Source organism: Lissotriton helveticus, chromosome 4_1 (assembly GCF_964261635.1).
Source record: "Lissotriton helveticus chromosome 4_1, aLisHel1.1, whole genome shotgun sequence".
Lineage (NCBI taxonomy): Eukaryota > Metazoa > Chordata > Amphibia > Caudata > Salamandridae > Lissotriton > Lissotriton helveticus.
The window spans coordinates 144559034-144575554 of NC_136063.1; the positions used below are offsets into that span (position 1 = coordinate 144559034).

Below are 16521 nucleotides of genomic sequence, written 5' to 3' on the forward strand. Positions count from 1 at the left end.
CTGGTCCTCCTTTGATGAACTTGCAAAAATGGTTTCTATGTTGTCAAGTGCCACCATGTGTGTCACCCTTCTTTCAACAAGAGCATTCCACCAGGTAGTAATAAATGAGAGGTCAAGACATTCACAATGGTCATCACATCTAGAGGATGTGAACCAATCCAATCCACAGCACGTTAAATCTTTTAAAGGATCAAGACGGGATTGTGTCATCCTGGGTTGGCATTCAGTTTATTGCAATGTTTTAGGTGAGCTTAAGCCAGAAAATAATTAGTCTGACGCATAAGGTCACCTCGGAATACTGAATCCCAAAGGAAGGGTACACATGCCTTTTCCAGCTGCCTATGGAGACAGAGGTTGAGATGAGGGTTTGGAAATGTAAAGAATGTAGGATGAGCTGCAAGTCAGTCACTCCAAAAGCAACTCCTCTAACACCACTGAAATATAAACTGGTTCCTCTGCAAACGTAGGGCATCTATATAATAAGGCTATTTACCTCATTGCCAGCAAAATCATAGGTATGAGTTAGTACTAGTAGGAGGGTGTCCATTTCTTCACCCTCCTCCTCCCCCCAGTCATTACAGACACTGTTTCCAGTCCTGGACCTGTGTGTCAAAGCCTAATGCATTCTGGGTGTTATAGTTTTGTCTGGTTGCCATTGAACTTATTAGAACAACGCACCTGAAAACAAGGATTTGTAGGTGAAAGGTTCATCACTGGAGGAATGATATGAGAAATGCATGGATTTTCCTTTCACGTAATTATGTACAATTTTAGGAAAATTACTAAAAATCACATAAAATGTAAATGAGTCATTTAGTGCGATATTTTAGCTCAAAATGCGTCCATGTGTACATTTTTTACATGAAGATGCATTTCATGTTTAAATGGCGGCGCTAACAACGGCTGCTCTAATTGTTTGTGTTGTTCCTGCACTCATGTGATGTAATTTTATAGCGAATTTTATAGCGCATGGTGGCGTAATTACACAATATTGTGCAATGGTGCTAATTTCAGACATTGTGTGCAACAAGTTCCCAAAATTACTCTAATTACACCAGCGTAATTACAGTTTGGCCTGGTCTACACTGGAGACAGTGTCTGTAATCACCTGAAGGAAACCAGTCAGCTGTCACCCTCATAGGTAGATCATGTATCCAAGTACTCGCTGGTCAGGTCTGTAGGTAATGATTTTGAAACAAAAGGATTTCCAGGCGAGCTGGTATCTGGAAGCTGGTTGCATTTTGTATCAGAATAGATGCTGGGCTTCATAAAAATGTGTTGTGTGTCGCATGGAAGGGCACCATAATATTATCCTGGAGCGAATGGGCTAGTTGAAAGAATGAATAGAGTACTTAAAGAAGCTATTACATGGGCTGTAGAAGCTTGAATATCTAGGAAAATAATGTTTCAACTCCACTTTATTGAATAGTCACCCTTTCTATTATTGAGAGGAAGGAGACCAACAATAAGATTGTGTGGGTGTGCAAATGTGCATGTCTGCATGTAGGAAGCAGGTAATTATCTTCATTGCTGATGTTGCAGGATGCAGGCACTTTTGTGTGTTAAGGTGGGGACAGGCACTGCTCTCTCTGAGTGTTTATCTGAGGCAGAAGGCAGGCACTGCTCTATGAGTGAGCGTGTGTGCTCCTTTGTTGTGCATGTGCGTCTGTTTGATAGGAGGCAGAGTTCTTTGTGGATAAGGTAGAGACTGTCAGGCAGGCACTGCGCTCTATGAGTGTGTTGATGTCGGCTGTTGGTAGTTCTCTCTGTGGGTGTGTAGCATAGTGTGGTAGCAGGCACTGCTCCGTGAGTCCGTATGTCGTAGGAGGCAGGCACTGCTCTGTTGGTGTTTGAGTGTGGTCGGAAGTAGAAGGTAGACACTGGCCTCTGGGTGTGTTGATGGAAGATGCTGGCAGTGCTCACTGTGTTTGTGGGACGCAGGAACTGTTCTCTGTGGATGTGTGGCGTGTGCTTTCTTGGTGTGTCTGTGTTTGTGGTAGGAAGCAGCACTGCTCTCCGTGGATACGGCAGGGGACGCCATTATTGCATTAGGCTGGCACTGCTATCTGGGTGTGGAGGAGGCAGGAGCCGGGCACTGCATTCTGTGTCTCTAAACACAGTCAATGCATGCAGTCCGGGAATACGGAAACTTTGCTTCTGGCGTGAACGAACGGTGGTTTTCGCAACATTAGAAGGATGAAATGCTACGTCGGCCCTGGAATCCAGCAAGTGGCCCGTAAAGAAGTTGCAGCTCGCAACTAACCCCCGTCGAGCTACTTCAGTGCCATGCACTCCTCGGTAGAAGTAGGCGCTGCAGAGACAGGCACTGCCCTCGGGGTGCGGTCACAGGCAGAAGCAGGCACTACCGCGCGGAGGTGTAAGGAGGTTGGCATGTGTACGTAGGAGGGTCCTATGGGGAAGGGCCGGACGGACTCGGCTGGGAGGGGTGTGTGATATTTAAGGCGGGAGTAGGAAAGCGCTGGTGCTGCATCTGCCTCAGAGCACACAGGCTGGGAGCGCTGCAGCCGAGGGCTCCGGGACCGACACGGGACACCTGCAGAGCACGGTGAGGGGTCTTGTGTGACACAACGGTGTTAATGGGGGCTGGCGGGGGAGGGTGTGTGCCACGGGAGGCTTTCCGCTCGTGTTTGTGAGGTATGTGGGTGACTTCAGCGGCACAAGCAGCTTTTCACTGTACTCTGTTCAGTCACGTTTTCTTTTCTCTGTTTTTTGTTTTCATGTTTCTAACTTATTTATTCCTTCCTTGTTTTTTTCTTTCTTTTCTTTCTTTGTTTTTTTTTCTTGTTCTTTATTCCCTTTCGTGCTTGCTTTCTTTCTGTGTTTTATTATTTCTTTCTCTTTAATTCAATTTGTTTCTTTCCTGCTTTTTCACATATGTTTTTCTTACGTTTCTTTTTGTCTTTCTTCCTTTCACCCTACACCTTATTCATTTTTTATGTCTTTCACTCCCAGGGCAGGTGAACGGATAGTGCTGGCTGCTACTGTCTCTTGTGGGGTTCCCTGTCAACATTCATGAACCCCAGAGCACCCAGAAAAGGGTGCCTGGTTAGCCCTTGCTAGTGATGTGTTAGTCCTGGATGAAGATTGATGGATCAGTACTGTCTAGTGATACGATATTCCCAGCAGGCGTTGAGATAATCCTGGCTCATGATTGGCTAGTCTTGGCTGGTGCTAATCCTTGCTGGTGATGGCTTGATCTAGGATGAAAATTGTCCTGGCTGCTGATGGATTAGTACTGTCTGGTGATGTGATAATCCCAGCAGATGATGGCATAGTCCTGGTTTGTGATGGGCTATCCGGGCTGGTCGTGTGTTACTACTGGCTAGTGATAGTCCTGGTGGCTGATGATGGGTTAGTCCGGGTTGCTGATGGGTTAGTCCTGGCGGCTGATGGGTTAGTCCTGGCGGCTGATGGGTTAGTCCTGACTGCTGATGGGTTAGTCCTGGCTGCTGATGTGACAGTCCTTGTTGACAATAGTTCTAGCTAGTGATGCCATGAATTATGCTTGGCTGGTGGTGGGGTGGTTCTTGCTTGTGATGGGACAGTGCTAGATTGCGATCTGTTAGCCCTGGCAGGTACTGCAGTAGTTCTGGTTGTCGGTGGGTAGTCCTGGCTGGTGAGTGGATAATCTTGGCTGGGGTCGGTAGTCATGACGGGTCCCGGCTGGTGTTAGTCTTGGCAAGTGACATCCCACTGTGGTGCTGTCCTCATACCCAGCAAGTGTCGCTCTGCCCAGTTTCTGAGTTACAAAGAGTATGTTTAGCCAGTCTCTAGTTGTGAACAGCACGCGCCATGGACTGTTTCTGTTTATAATCAGTACACCTGCACTGCCCGAGAAGACAGACAGCACAACAGCAAATGAAAACTATCTCTGCTTACAAACAGCAGGTGCAGTCTGTCTTTGCTTACAAATAGCACGGCAACAAATAGCACTGCAATCTGTTTTTGTTTCCAACCTGCACTGTAATCCTTGCTTACGAATAGCACGTGCAGTCTATCCCTGCTTACAGCACTGCTGCCAGTCTCTGTTAACATACAGCACTGTGGTCTATGTCTCTTTTTCCAAACAGCACGGCAATCCTTGCTTACAAACAGCACACTGTTGTCTGTTTTTGTTTCCAACCTGCACTGTAATCCTATTTATGAAGGCCTTGCGCCGCCGGTGCGTCACTTTTTCCCATTTTAAAAGTGACGCACCGGCGGCGCAAGACCTTCATAAATAAGGCCCCTAGCATACAAATAGCACGTGGAGTCTATCTCTGTTTACAACAGCACTGCAGCCTGTCTCTGCTCACATACAGCACACGCAGTTTGTCTCTGCTTGCGAATAGCACTGTACCCTGTCTCCGCTTGCACTGTAATACCACATACAAACGCCAGGTGTAGTCTGCCTTCGCTTACAAACAGCACGTGCGACTCTCTTTACTTGCAACAGTAGGTGTAGCATGTCTCTGGTCACAAACAGTACTTTAGCCGCTGTTTATTTTTACATAATGCCAGGTAACTGGTGATCATGTAAAGCGCTTTAATGCATCCTTCGGGCCGAATTAGCGCTATATAAAACTGTAAAAAAAAAAAAATAGCATGATTTCATTTAGTGTTACGAAATGTTTTTGATTTACTTCCACATTCTTTTAATAAGCACCTATATGTCAATGCAGTGACTTCGAGTCTCCGAACAGTGTAATGGGAAAAACCTTTCCACGTGCTCGCCATAGGAACTCAAACATTTACGCCTTACCACTTTCAAATGTCACCAGCCGCCCCTGTTTGATGGCTTTTGTGTGCCTTACTTCCTGATCATGAGACTGCCCCTCCCCTGGAGCATGGACCTGTTACTGTGTCCTTACACTGCTAAACTTTTTATTTCTTTTTAGTTAAGCACTTTATGAAAGTGTGTGTTTTCCAGCTGTCTCCATCCTATGCTTTTCTGTCCCCCCTCTTCATGTTGCTCTGTCAGGCCATGTGCTTCTGCCCCCCCCCCCCCCCTCATCTCTGTGTTTCTCTGTCTTGCTTTTTTTGCTTCTGTGCCCAAATACTCGGTCTCCCTGTTGCTCTATCTATCGGACTCCTTCTTTGCTCACCCCGCCGCCCGTTTGATTGTGTTGGCATGCCCATGCTTGGTGCCACTGCCTACAAAATAATGTGGTTGTCCATGTCAAAAGTTTTTTTTGCTACACCAGTAGTGCTGTGAGGCATGGTTAAAACCCATTGGCAAAGGAAATTGGTCCCAAAGGGGAGATCTATAAGCTTAGACAGTGCTTGTTTGTTTAGTGATGCAATTATAGACACCTCAGCCTAAGTCTATTCCAGGGCTGACTCTTCCACTGACTGTTCTTGAGGGCCTTATCGTGAGATAACCAACCCTCCCCCGGGTGTCCCCCCCCCTACTCCCGCCCACCCCCAATCTCCACATCCTGAGCCACAGCCGCGGATGTAGAATGAGAATATAGGGGAATTATCTCACAATAACAACTTCTACCATATTCATTAATCCTGATTCACTAATCGTCCAGTTTCGATCTTAGAAACCAGCTCCCCCTCAATCACACAATGACTGCGTCTTTGCCTTTGACCTGTGCAGTGCTCTGCGGCCTTTCGGCTAAATTTGGGCTTAATAAATACAACCCATATTTATTGCTTAGAGGACGCGCCAAGCAATGTCAATTGGAAGACGTGGGGGCGATACATCATAATGACAAGGAGAAACACAAACCAGCAGGGAAGGTTATGTCACTCAGAATCTGATTGGCTGGAGGAGCATTATTACATCACAACACAAAGGAGGTCTTCAATAGATAGCAGTGTTAGCCATCTCTGTAAACATTCTGATTGGTCAAGTCATAGGTGGCTTGCTCTGATTGGTGGGAGACCTTCCTGGATGACAGCAAGTTTTTGAGACTTTACCAGCTCTGTCTGAAAAAGCTGATGTCTCCTCAATACTAAGATGGTTAGCGCCAGGGAATCCTTGTAATGAATAGTTGCACGCTTTATAAATTCATTTCAATCATTCATTCATGCGTAAACTCGGCCATTAGAACCCCACTCTTGCTTCATCTCATGGGATTAACGTGATATGAAATCAATCTATGAGTGCAACCATTTTTAACTCTGTTATTTTGCACGTCTGCAGCTGGACAGACTTCAGCAAATACCTAAAAGCCCCGAAGACAAGTTTCTTCCCCCCCAGTCAGCTGACTAAAAATAAGAGTGTGCAAACGTTTTTTTTCACCAGCAAAGTGACTGATTTTGGAGGTCAGTAAAAGAGGAAAGATTCCCGGCTTCACAAAGTTGGAGAATGTTATGCCAAGTTAGTGCCCGTGCACCTGTGCGGGGATTGGCCCAAAAGACCTACCAGAAGCTGAACTTCTCCACTCCCGCCCCGTCTAGCCTACTGGCTGTAAAACCCCCTGGAGTTCCAAATGTTGCACTGTTGCTGAGTTTTGGGAACTTCCGCTGGGGAAGGCTGTGTCGGGGAACGATGGTGCAAAAGGGAGAGACGGGTGAAGGTTGATGGTTTCACTGTAGTAGACAATGTTTGCAAGATATATTCTGCCTACCTTTAGGAGTATGACCTTACTATTGAAGATTTGTATGTAGCGCCCGCATTAACTGATTTGCCTCTAGACACATGAGTAATTTCTAAGAGTGTGCGAAATTTGTGTTATTTGCTTTTACGTAATTACGTGGATTTTTGTGGCAATTATATGTGATCCAAATCCTTTAGTGCTATATTTCAGCGCGAAATGCATCCCCATATCGATTTTTGACACAAAATAGAGCGAACAACACAATTGACACAGATAACCACCGCGTGTCTGCTGGTGGTTTTCTTGGTTCCCGCGCCCCCCCTATAACTTTTTCTTCAAAGGTAGCGTAACTACATGACCTGGTGCTGTGGCGTAATTTCGAAAATCCGGGAAACAAGCATAATGCGAAATTCCAGAAATTAGACGAATTACGCCAATGTGACTTCAATTTACCCCAAATATAGTAATTGGCATTATTCCCCAACTTAATATAACAATGTGTGGCATGTGGGGAGGGCAGTTCCCCCTACCCCACCCGCCACACCCAGCAGGGACATGTTTAAGCCCCGAGGCCCCACGGCAGGCGTGCGTCCATTAAAGGCACCGCCTCAATCAATCAATCATACCATTTGCCTCCATTCTTAATGACGGATATCTTTAAGATCTACCGCCAAGAAACAAGTTGGGCCATCAGCGAGGGTTCAGGAACCGCGACCCGCCCCAAATTACATATAGATTGATTATGAATGGTTCAACGGGCCTTATAGACACTTAGGTGACAGGGACTCCTGGTGGTTTGAAGGGCCCGACCGGCTCCGAGACTCTGACACCGGAGAAAGAATGCGCCTTCCCGGAGACGGCAGGCGTGTCCGAAGAATGCCATTAATGGCGAAAGAACATGTTAATGAGGTGAATCCACCCCTGGGCGGGCTGCGTCGCTGCAGTCAGAGCGGAAAATGTGAGCGAGCGTCTGTGAATGCGGTGTGACGACACCGGACACCAGCCTTTGAAAGCAGGCGGGCTATGATGATGAGAGTAAAACATCACACCCATGGGGGCAGAGTCTAGTCAATCTGAAGGAGCATTGGCAAAGACAATAGATCTTTTCGCCACCTGTTGCAGATAAAAGTGGGTGGATGGGTGAAATGCAGCCGTGGATTAAAAAAAAGTGAAACCCGCATGAGCATACATTAATCCCGGGACGGCATTGTGATTGCAAAATCGGAAGTGCAGTTCAGTTTACTGGTAGCCACGGTAGCGTAAATACGTTCAGCAACCAATATTCATCCACGCGTAAGAGAGGAGAGTGCGAGGCCCTCTTAAACCCAAAAACCAAAACGGTTTAAAAAATGCGCTATGGGGCGGCCATTGGTGGCAGTGGCGGCTCGTTCGCAATGGTGGACGAGCGCCGGCCCACTAGCTCAGAGCCGTACAAAAGGGGGTGGTGATGGACGGAGCATCTGAACCAATCAAACACTCACACCCAGTCAAAAGATCTGGGTTTAATCCATCACCGTTCTTTAGCCCACTCTGCCACCCCAGTTCAGACATGGCTATATGCAAATCAGTCTGACCCTGTGCCTCATGGGAACAGTCCAGCCCGAACTGCCAAGCCATGCCTTCCCTGGACCGGAAACAAGCTTCAGAGGACTTGGCAGTACCACCCCCTTTTGTACCGCTTTGGCCGCCATAAGTGTGGCAGGGTATGCTCCGACGTGAGTCCCTTGCTCACTTTGCCACTGGATTCAAGCAAGCTGGGCTGAAGACGGCTGTAATGCCAGAAACCGGTCCTCGGAAGCTTTCGGGCTGGACTGTTCCCATGAGGCACATGGTCAGACTGATTTGCATATAGCCATGTCTGAACTGGGGTGGCAGAGTGGGCTAAAGAACGGTGATGGATCAAACCCAAGGGCCTCATTTATGAAAAGTGACGCATCGCTGCGTGAAAACAGCGATGCGTCACTTTTCACTGCGCACTCCTTGCGACACCAATGATGCGTCATATTTAATGTATGACGCATCATGTCGCAAGGAGTTACAGATACGTCAGTATTTCTGACGTATCTGTAAGCGCAAAAGTGACGCATTGCTGGAGTGTGTCACAAAAGTGACGCAACTCCAGCAATGCGTCCTTTCACATGGGGCAAGCCCCATGTGAAAGGGCCTGCGTCAGTCTTACGCCTGCTGTGAGGCAGGCGCAAGATTTTGACGCAACGGTGTCCTAAAAGTGACGCAGTGAAATCTCATAGATTTCACTGCGTCACTTCTACGACCCTCCTTGCGTCAATACGCTCCCCTTGCATACATTATACCTGGCGCAGGTATAATGTGGCGCAGGGGTTTACAAAGTGACGCATCTACCTAGATGCGTCACTTTGTAAATATGGCGCAACAAGGCACATTGTTTACGCCACTGGTGCGTCACAAAAAGTGACGCACCGGCGGCGTAAAAGTGACGCAAAGGCTCATAAATGAGGCCCCAGATATTTTGACTGGGTGTGAGTGTTTGATTGGTTCAGATGCTCCGTCCATCACCACCCCCTTTTGTACCACTAGCTCAGAGCCAGCAGCTGAAAAAGAAAACAATATTATAATATTGTTTTATTTTTAAGGTGCTGGCTGACCCTGTGTGTAAGGAGGGGCAGGGCTGGGCCTCGGCAGATGGGGCGCAGTGATGTGCACTGCTAAGTGCGCGTGTCTCTTTGGCTGGCCAAACAGACATGTGCAGTTATCGTCACTATTCTTTAGGCACACAGAAATGATTTGAGATCGTTTTTTTAATAGTCTTTTTATTCCTTGATTGGTAATACGAGCCCTTTTGCCAACACGTGTTTTGTCTCAAGATGTTGGTGTCACTAGAGACTTCTTCAGGGCAAGATTTCGGTCTCTCCTGATTGACTTTATCTTATGATCTCTGTCAAGTTGTACCAGCGGCTGTTACGTCAGACTCCAGCTGTTTTATCGCTGTGCACAGAGTTGTTATTAAAAGTAGATGTATTTGTTATTTAGTGTATACGTTCTCTTAGGTTACCGGTCCGCTCATTTAATGTTTTGCGTTTTATGATGGTTTGCCATCCTTTTACGAGTTTTTAAAGAATCAATAAAAGTGTTTTTGACTTGACTTGACAGTCCACCACGAGTGTCGGTGAGTGTTGGCAAGAAGTGTTTGGACATGCGCAGTTAGGTGTTTCAACCAAGTTGTATTGTACAGCTGGGTTGGAGAAACAGCACAGGCTCCCTGTGCCTGAGCGAGCATTAAACCAGCCCGCTCAAGCCAATCCAGGACCTGCTCTCATGCTTGGTATAGCATGAGAGCAGCATCTGGATTGGATGAGGAGTCTCTGATGCTGTCCCAGGGACTGCTTTGAGCAGGAAACAGAGGAGCACTGAGGTGCGAGGTGGCCGGCAGCATCAGGTAAGTTTTATTAATTTATTATTCCTTCCTGGGCTCCCGCTCCGCCCGCTTCACTAGTTTCATTTGTATCGACCGCCACTGGGTACAGCTATCTTTTTCATTATGGCCACTCAACAAGGTCGAGGGTGTGGCAGGATAGAAGCAATATGCCATAAGCAAGAAAAATTAATAGCATTTAAAAACAAATCTGGGAACTTGAAAATAGCACAAACATTTGCAATAACCTGAAGAACTGGTGAGAGAGTTAAGATGACGTCAAGCAGCTCCCGCTGTGTGTCACATGGTAACATCCTTGAATGAATTTGCCATACCTTGTGGCTGGCCCGAGGCAAACAAGAAACAAAGGCTGAGAAACAGGTACTTTTCTTGGGAATCTTTGTGCCGCGAGCCCACAGGAAGACTAATGGAGAGTGAATTATGCTGTGTCTCTGCCTCATGAAAAGAAAGTCATCCACTTCAGTCGAAGCCAAAATGCAGGGGTGCTGAGCCAGCAGCCCCGACGAGGCTTCTGAGCACTGCTACAGTCAGTGCTGCATTCGAGAGTCTGCAGTGTAATAGAGGGACGCGATGAATTCAACTGTCTTTGCAACTGGAGCAGCAGGGCTACAAGAAGCAGCCATTGCATCATAGAAGTGGCAACAGTACAGTAAACAAAACCAAGAAACCAGTGCTATGAAGAGGTGGGCACTGGCCACGTTTTAGTGTTTTTATTCATTATGGCAGTTGGGGGGTGAGCATGAGGAATAACAAGGGGGTGGGCAGGGCATGAGCAACAAAGCAAATAGATCATTAATCATTAAATGCGCCTTGCAGACAGCGCGTGCCCAGGTGAAAGGGACTTCAGGTGGTTTTTGATGGCCGGCTCTGAGACTGACACCAGAGGAATGCACCTACCCTGGAAGCATCAGCGGGGCCAGGCATGTCCAACACAGCAAGATGAGGAAAGGAATAAGCAACACGGACCAGGCATTGGTATGGGAGTATGAAACACAGATGAGAATGTGGGGCACGGCAGGGGAGGAAGTACCAAGGATGGCTGTACTGACGGGCCGTCCGCTGCTGGCGCTGTGATTGAGGCAGGGGAAGAAAAAGGAGAATAAATAAAAAATAGTACCTCAATCTCAGCGCCAGCAGCGGAAGGACCCTAATCAAAATGAAAGCATCAGTACTTGGTCCCTGCTCCCACAGTAAGAGAAAGATGTGAAGTCGACTCGCACTGCCCTATTGAAAGGCAGTAGATGTGAGTGGCAATGAAGACCACAAATGGAAAGTAATGGGCAGTCTATAAGCCCTTCACTGAATACAACACCACTCGCAGCAACAGTACATGCGCGCTGTTAGGCGAGACCTAAAAAAGGGGGGTTGCAATATTGGGGGAGAAGGGGGCATGTGAAAACACAGACTGCGGAAACATCTTAAGCAAAAATTGATGACAAAACAGTGAGCTAAGATAAACACCACCCTACAAAAGTAACCCACCTGCACCTAACGCCACAGTCAAACACCTGCCCATGCGGGGAGATTGAAGGTAGAACAGTAAGTTGTTCTCCCTCATCATCTTAACATGCCGGTGTTCTAACATAGCATTACATACCGCTACTGAGGGCTATACCAGTCGGGGCTCGCTTTACTGCTGGTGTCGCCCAGTGGGACAGCCTTTGTTGCCCCCTCCCCCCATGACCTCCTTCTCTACTGACTCCCTTACTACCGGGCTCCACTAGTGCCCCTCATCTCTCCATGGCCCCTCTCTCAGAAGTATCAGAACTGAGCTATCCACATAAAATAGATTTCTGTGATCTGAATGTTACACATGATTTGCAGCAGGCACATTAACCCTCTGCACTACTTTATGATGAGTCAAAACTGCTATTAGACAACATTTGGATCTCTCTAGCAGGTACATTAACCAGCACAGTTATCTTGACATTTGTATTATTGTCTAAAAATTGGCAGGCAGGCACACAAAGAACTCTGAAGCAGGTGTTTTTAAACCCATAAAATTGCACTAGTTGCACCTCCCTAAAGCCAGTACTGATACCAGTTGTTAATACGCTCTCCCAGAGTTATTGCCAAGGCCATTGGAATTATATAATTCTGTGGCTTCTTCTTTTTTCTCATAATATAGCCTTATAGCCCACCGTAGCAGGCTATACTGGCTATTAAAGGCCTGTTTTAGAGTTAAAGTCCCGAGCCGAAGGCGAGGGCCTTTAAAAGGGAGCGGAACTTTAATAGACGGTATAGTCCAGGGAGCGGAACTTTAATAGATGGTATAGTCCAGCTATGAAGGGTTGTAAGGCTATTAGAACATTCTGCCACTGGAGGGAAGAATGTTCTAAGAAATAAAACAAAGGTCTTCGGAGCCCGACGGGGTTTAAATCTCCTCGGGCTCCGAGAAGCCTTTGTGAAAACATTGGAATGTTGCTTTGCAGGCCTTTCCCGGCCCGTAGAAGCAAGGAACACTCCATTGTCCTCAATGGAGTGCTCCACATTCCAATGTTCTAATTACGGATATGCCACATTTTCCTCATAATCCCCCATCTGATACATTATCTGTACATTTTAACAAAAAAATGTATTTCTAGCTCAAATGGATCAAAAGTTACTAAATCGTGTCAACATGTGTCTGTGTGCCGGTTAACTGGTAATCTTTCAGTTGCTTATTACTGTGTTTGGTTGCTAAACTGATACTAATGAGAGGAAATCTTTGTCTGGACAGTATTACCATGTGAACAAATGACAAAATATTGAAGTTATACTATCAAAACATGTGCTGTATTATGCTGCATAATTTGCCTTTTCTTCCCACATAATTTAGTCAGCCCTGGCACATAATTTAACGCTCCTCTTCCACATAATTCCAGTGGCCCTGGTTATAGCAATGATCTGTGTGAAAAGGCCTATAATAGGAGAGGAGGGACATTTGAAAACTGCTGAAGTCTGAGGCAAAAATGGCTTTAAACCTATTAGAACATCAGTGAGAGTGAACGATACAAATTAAAGAGCCAGAAAGAAGCAGAAAGGCAACCCATGGAATGTTCGAGCAGGAGGGCTGCATCATAATTGATTCTCAACATTTTTAATGTATAATAATGTTTCATTTGTATTTGCCTCTATATGCTTGAGTAATTACAAGAGTGTAAGAAATTTATGTAATTTGCTTTTACATAATTACGATAACTTTTGCGAAAATTATGCCAAGTCCAAATCATTTAGTGCTATTTCAGCCGAAATGCATCCCCCATATACATTTTTGATGCAAGGGCTTATTTCATACCTATTCAACCCCTCCTCTTTCCCTCCTCCACTCTGTCTACTTCCCCTGCTCTTACCCCCCCCCCCACTCCCCGGAATATCTCCCCTTGCCAGCTTTTTCCCCTACCTATATGTTCTTTTTTGTTTGTCTCAACCTTACTTGTAACTAAAATTGCCATGCTCCAACAACTGTGTAACCTTTGTAAAGCTGTAACCTGCAATTTATTGTCTGATACCCATGTAAAGCGCTCTGATACCGCCGGGTCTAGCCAGCGCTATATAAAACCTTTTTTAAATGAAAGTTGGGTTCCAGCAGATTTCAGACCTGTGACCTACAAATGGAGCAAATATGCGGTGCCGCAGGTGCATCAACCCTAACACATAAGCCCATAGGGCCTATTTATCAAGTTTGCACCACGCAAGGTAGTGCATGCACGACAAACCCTAAAATGCGATTTCTCAAGCCATGCAAGGCCACTTTGAGTGGCTTGATAAAACAGGAGCCACGCAACGCAGTGCAAAACGCTACGTTGCGTTACACTCATCTAGGAGGGCATTCTATGGTCTTTGCATAGGTGTTCCCACGGATTTTGACATGCTCCCAGACTTACCATTGCTGGTAGACCTGGGCATGCGTCAAAATGCTACTCATTCCCAGTTGAGGCATAACAAGGAGAAACATCTCCATTTCTCCTCGTAACTTCCTCTTTCTATCTGAGCTGCATTCTGCAGCACCCATAGAAAGAAGAAAATGCTACAGGGGATTGATTTTGTGCAGGAAGTGCCCCTTCCTGCACAAAAACAATCCTGCCTGCATCACAGGCACCCTTGCATCATGGTGCAAAGGTGCCTACGTCAGCGCTAGGCAGCCCATTTTGTGCCCACGCTGGGCAAAGAATAGGAATGCGCTATATTGTAATAAATACGGCATATTCCTGCCCTGTCCCTGTAATGCAGCACAGCAAGGTGATTTGCTGAGTTACTTCTACATAACAGGCCCCTTAGTATCTCAGCAGTGAGGTCTCTTTTAAACCTGGAGACAGAGTGCTACACTCCAGTGACCCCCAACCCCCAACTCGGAGACTGGTCTGTAGTAGGAGCGGTTTGTCGGGAACAGGGGTGTGTGCCGTCCCTAGAGTCTGCCGACCACAGAGCAGTGCTGCACATGCACGTTCATGGAAACATCCAGGCCCTGCAGTCAATGCCGGACTGGCTGTACTGGGCATCGGGCATTTCCCCGGGAGGTTGGAAAAGTGGGGGGCGCTTTGGTGCTGGGGCCGGTTTTGTAGCAGCGCAGCAGTTTTAAAAGCGCTGAAGAGTAACTTGAATATCTAACAGTTTTCAGACAACAATAAAAGTGCCACGATAACTCTGGTGTTTAATGTTCACGCTGGAGAGAGATCGAAGTTTTGTCTAGCAGCAGTTTTGACTCATTTATGGTAGCGCAGAGGGTTAATATGCCTGCTGCAAAGAGCGTGTACTATGCAGATCGCAGAAAAGTGTTTTATGTGCATAGTTCAGTGGGTTACCGCTTTTGTCACAGAGATGCTTTTATCACTGTGCAGTTCATAAATCACAATCGTAATCTAGGTTAGAAAATTATGCTTTTTCCCAGTCTTTCGTTATCCTAATTTTGCTAAAAAGGGTGTGTTTAGGTACACATAAATTCACATTACTAAAGTAAACTCTAACCACTGTGTTACGTTCTGAATCCTGAGTTTGTGCTTCTCCAGACCAAGCACTCTTAAAAAATGCCTACCAATATGGATGGCATGTGAAAACTATACCTCATAGTCCCCTTTGCCTGATGTAACATTTTCTATACACTGATTTACACAAATATGATTCATTGTCTCATATCTGTGTGTGATGTAAAATGCTTCGACACCCTGCACTGGAATGAGAGGCACTATAAAACAAAACAAATACATGTGAGAGAGGGGCTATGGAGAGGTGAGAGGCTCTGCTGGGGTGTGATAGTGAAGGGATCACTGAAGAGCCGCAACAAAGATTGTTGAACCCTGGTGCATTCTAAGTGCATCACTTACTATGGTTTAGAAACGTATACAATGGAATATAATGAAAATTAGAACATTGGAATGCTGGGAGCTCCATTGCAGACAATGGAGTGCTCCCTGCTTCTACGGGCCGGTAAAGGCCCGCAGAGCAACATTCCAATGTTCTGCAAAGGCTTCTCGAAGCTCGAGGGGATTTATATCCCCTTGAGCTTAGGGAACCCTTTGTTTAATTTGTTAGAACATTCTGCCCTCTAGTAGCAGAATGTTCTAATAGCCTTATAGCCCTTCGTAGCAGGGCTATACCGGCTATTAAAGTCCAGCTGTCTCGTTAAAGTCCCTCGCCTTCGGCTCGGGCCTTTAACGATTCAGCGGGCCTTTAATAGCCGATATAGCCCGCTACGGCGGGCTATAAGGCTATAATAGAATGCACCATTTTTCCCCCACATTTTCTTGAGTGGGAGACCCCACAATCCCCCTTGTAGTGGTCAGGCTCGCTCTCTGCGCTTGCTAGCCATGCAGCATATGGGGTTGGTGTGACGAAATTTACCAGGGCTGCTTTGGTTTTTCAGTCTGGCCAGGCCTGCAACCGTGCCTTATATTAACAGATCTACTAAGATTTTAAGCCACATTTTTGTCACAAAAGTGACGCAAATTGACGCAAAATCTTTTAGTCCGATTTTTTTTTCCAGTGCTAAACTTGTTTAGCCCTGAAAACAATGTGAAAATAATGAGAAGCAGCGTATGCGCTGCTTTGCATTACTTAGCCCCAAGGGGGCGTACCAAGGGTGGGGCATGGGCATTCCCAAGCAACGACGCAAGCTTTGTGACGCTAAACTCAGTTTACCAAATAAAGTAGGCCGGGTTTCACAGGGCCGGTTTTAGCACTGGTGGCACCCTGTGCAAAAATGTCTGTTGGCACCCACCCGGCCCCCAGTGACCACCTCTGCCATGGATTCCGTCACTAGCACCCTTTAACAGTGCCCCCCAAGACTCCGAAATAGATTATTAGATTTGTTTAGTTTTATAGTGCCACTCATACAAGTGTAAGGTGTTATTGCACTTTACATCACACACACATTATAAAGAGACAATCAATCATGCGTGTGTAAATCAGTGTATGGGAAATGTTACTTAAGACAGGACTACAAGTTGTAGTGTAGGAGTGACATGTCATCAATACTGGTAGGCAATTTTGAGTTCTTATTCTTGAAAAGCACAAATTCGGAATTTAAAACAGAACTTCATTGTTAGGGGTTCTCTTTAATAATAAGAATTATTTTCTACC

At 46.2% G+C, this 16521-nt stretch overlaps 1 protein-coding gene across 2 annotated transcripts in view; it reads left to right on the forward strand.

Moving 5' to 3' along the window:
* Positions 1-2470: 2470 nt before the first annotated feature.
* EPPK1 (epiplakin 1) overlaps positions 2471-16521 on the forward strand; it is a 157797-nt gene continuing 143746 nt past the window's right edge. For both annotated transcript variants that reach the window (XM_078686577.1, XM_078686576.1), the window contains exon 1: positions 2471-2566. The gene's annotated coding sequence lies outside the window, so the exon portion shown is untranslated. The remainder of the gene's footprint in view (positions 2567-16521) is intronic.